This window comes from Lycium barbarum, chromosome 8, assembly GCF_019175385.1.
Source record: "Lycium barbarum isolate Lr01 chromosome 8, ASM1917538v2, whole genome shotgun sequence".
Lineage (NCBI taxonomy): Eukaryota > Viridiplantae > Streptophyta > Magnoliopsida > Solanales > Solanaceae > Lycium > Lycium barbarum.
In genome coordinates, this window is record NC_083344.1 from 108,115,098 (window position 1) to 108,118,908 (window position 3,811).

Sequence of the window (3,811 nt, forward strand, 5' to 3'; positions counted from 1 at the left end):
GTTAGACGTTGTTAAAAAAACCTAACAGATACACCCCACTTGCAAGTCAATGTGACATGACTTTGTTAATGTACTACTTCTTGTGTGGTTTCATCTTGTACAGTGGAAATATTTGGGGTAGATGTCTCTAAAGCACAACATTTGATGAATGACAAACGATTCCAACAAGCTGGCATTTAAACTATAGTCCATTTTATTAATCAAGATGGTTCGACTTGAAACTATTGGTTCATGCATCAATTTAATTTCTCAAACGTCGAATACTATGAACGACCAACAAGGGTTATGGTGGGACTTCCAATCAATAATGCTTAATGACTGAATCCTTCAGACCTTCACCAATATAAGAATGAAAGAACGGTAAGAGATCTGGGAACAAAGAATTAAGAAATCAAAGAGAACATTCAATAACTAAATGCAATAATTTTCTAATACACCATTTCAGGTAGCTATTTACAAATGATCATTACTTCATTAAGATTATTTCTAGCTTACTACTAATATTCCAGTTCTGAGATAACAATCAAACAGTGTACTCCTATGACTGCATTTAGTACTTCTTTGTTTCCTTAAAATTGGAGTTGATCTGAACTACTTGATCCGCATGCTAGATTAACCATTTTCAGTGATTCATATTCATAAACTACTGCTAGCATTTAGATTTGACAGTGGATATCAATGGAGTCTACGCTTCTCGATCTCTACACGCCAAAGGAAGAATAATTGCTCTACCACTAGAGGTACGTTCTATTACAGGAAATAATTCCCCTTTGGTCCGCTTGCTCAGTGATGTTTAGCGACTTGCTAATAGCTTTACGGCCTCTTTCATGCACCCATTTTGGCAAAGTTCTCTGGCTTTACGCGCATTCATCTGCATTTGGATTTTGGACAAGCTACTTGTCAGCAAAGACAAAGATGTGATTATATTTCGAAATGAAATTTGAAAAGAACGAACTACTGCATACCAAGTTTTTTCATGAGTCTCTTTCTCAGGCCAAGAGTTGTTCTGTTACAAACAGAGGAAACATGTTCTCTTCATAGGCAGTGTCAACGTTTCCGTTCTAAAGTACCATCTTCCCAGTTTGCTCTGCCAAAGTAAAAATCCAAAACCAGAATATAACGTGTTAGAACCACTTATATAAGCAATCAATAATAAAATATTATTACTTTATCAGTATAAATGTCAATTAAGAGAGCAACCAGTAAGATAATCACATATTCCTAATCCGAAATCATCAGAACATCTAATCGTGAATTAGTGCATTCAGTCTTGAGCAAAGGGCTTACACATCTAGCACTCAATGACTTGTAAGAAATTGAAATGGCATGAACCATTATCACTACCACAGCTAGTATGCTGTCATTCATCTCATGTAATAGACAAGTTAACACAAAGACTTTGTTGCTTATTTTTCCCCTTTTCCCTTTAAAAGAAGTACTCCTGCTGTTCCATTTTATATGACGTCCTCTCCTTTTAGTCTGTTCTAAAAAGAAAGACACTTTTCTATTTTTGGAAACTCTTTAACTTTGAACTTTCCATTTTACCTCTTATAGACATAGAAATGTCAATGCCATGTTTAAAAACCATAAGTTCTAAAGGGGACTTTTGGTAAGTGCAAGAAGTCCTTTTCCTTGAAGTCCAATTTAAGTCAAACATGTCATATACAAATGAAGAGGAGGGTGAAGTATAAAAAAGAATTGAAAGAGATCACGAGGAGAACAAACCTTAACATCCCCTCATACTCTAGCTTCCTCCACTGGCTCACGTTGTGCTGCATCATTGATTGTTTCATCTTTTTCCCGACCTCCCTATCAGAACAAGAGAGATGTATTTAAAAAAGAGATAACCTCTAATATAACAATCAGAGAGAGCATCAAAATGATACCTTTGTGGGAAATATTAAGAAGTTTTAAACCCATGGATCAGTCGCTACCTTTGGGAAATAACCACCCTTTGCCTTTTCTCTGTGGACTTATTAGACAAACTTCAAAGGCATCTTCATCTACCAATGATAACACGGTGAAATCTTTATATTGGTCGGATGACCAGGGAATAGGTATAGTTAATAAAGTGACTACAACCTTAACAGCAAAAATACATCTTTCCACACGGATCATATAAACAACAAAGTCAAAATCTGAAACTTGGTCCTAAAAAATGCAAAATAATGGCTTACAGAGTAAACTTGATACTAAAAAAATCCTATGCGAATTTTTTATCATCTGAATACGTAATATTCCAGCAAAATTAAAACCTGTTAAACCTTCTGAATGCTATGATAAATGACTGCAACCTTCTAGCTTTGCCAACAATATGAAGAATTAAAGAATGCTAGAGATCTAGGGAAAAAGAATTAGAAAATCATGAGAAAATCCACTAATCCGATGCAGTTATTTTCCAACATCAACATTTCTGATAGCTATGTACATGTTCATCTCCTTTGATAGCTCTGATTCTAATTATCTATTATGTCACACAACTCCAATTCTGAGATAACAAAAATTATACTTCCAGTACTTTTTTTGGTTGTTCCCTTAACAATGGAGTTGCTGTGAACTACTTAATCCACCAGCTAGATTGACCAGTTTCAGTAATTAGTTCCTATCCGCTAACTATTTCTACCACATGTAGATTTGACAGTGGATCAGTATCAATAAACTCTACACTTCTTCAGTAGAACTTGGAAGTGGCAGAGAAAATATTTGAGCTCTACATCCTAAAGGAGGTATAGCTACTCAAACAATGGAGCTACATTCGATTACAGTTCCCCTTTGGTCTGTTTGCTTTGTGATGTGAGGCAACTTCTAATAATTCTGCGGCCCCATTTGGGCAAAATTTTCTTGCTTCGTGCACATTCATCTGTAATTGGTTTTTGGACTAGCTACTTGTCAGCAAACGAAAGTGTGAATATTTAGCAAAATGAAATTTAAAAAGAATGAACTATTCCATACCCAAGTTCTTTCGCGAATGCCTTTCTCAGGCCAATAGTCTAGTTGTTCTGTTACAAACAGAGGAAACACGTGGCCTTCATAGGCAGTGTCACCGGCTTTGTTCTCAAAGTGTCGTCTTCCCATTTTACACTGCAAAAGTGATTCAAAACCAAAAGAGTGAAACTTGTTAAAACCACTTATAAGTAATCAAAATATAGATTAAAGAAGAATGGTTTATTGCATACCTAAGTTCTTTCGCAAATCTCTTTCTCAGTCCAAGAGTCTAGTTGTTCTGTTAATAATAAAGGAAAATGTGCCCTTCACAGGCAATGTCATCAGTTTTGTTCTCAACATACCATCTTCCTCTCCTAGTTTGCACTGCAAAAGTAATCCAAAACCATAGTAAAACTTGTTAGAACTACTTATAAGTAATCCAAATATAGATGCTATTACTTTATCAATTCAATGTCAACAAGACAGTAGACTGTAACATTTAAAAAATTGCGTATTCCTAATCCAAAAGGAGCAATCACAACATCACATTTAGAGCCCGTTTGGATTGGCTTATAAGTTGCCTATAAGCTGTTTTCAGCTTTTTTGAGTGTTTGGCTGGCCAGCTTAAAGTCATTTTGTGCTTAAAATAAGCCCAAAAAATTAATTGGGTTTGTTTGGCTTAACTTATCTAAAGCAACTTACAAGCTGAAAACAGCTTATAAGCCAAAAAAAATAAGTTGGACTACACCAACTTATTTTTTTTTGGCTTATAAGCTGTTTCCAGCTTATAAGTTGCTTTTTTTAAGCCCATCCAAACAGGCTCTTAATCATCAATTAGAGCAAACAATTGATACGCCCAAATTACACCTTTGAGATCAGGAGTAAG

General features: G+C 35.3%; 1 long non-coding RNA gene across 3 annotated transcripts; it reads right to left on the reverse strand.

Annotated features, from left to right (window-relative positions):
* Positions 1–383: 383 nt before the first annotated feature.
* Positions 384–3,522, reverse strand: LOC132606609 (uncharacterized). 3 transcript variants are annotated; one of them, XR_009569997.1, is made up of 6 exons: positions 3,177–3,522; positions 2,953–3,081; positions 1,887–2,860; positions 1,726–1,809; positions 966–1,087; positions 384–871 (listed from the first exon to the last, which is right to left on the reverse strand). It is a non-coding gene; the product is annotated as an uncharacterized LOC132606609 (long non-coding RNA). The 3 variants fall into 3 exon arrangements; XR_009569998.1 differs by having other exon boundaries at positions 1,887–2,027; positions 3,177–3,505; XR_009569999.1 differs by having other exon boundaries at positions 1,887–2,003; positions 3,177–3,465.
* Between the last annotated feature and the right edge of the window lie 289 nt (positions 3,523–3,811).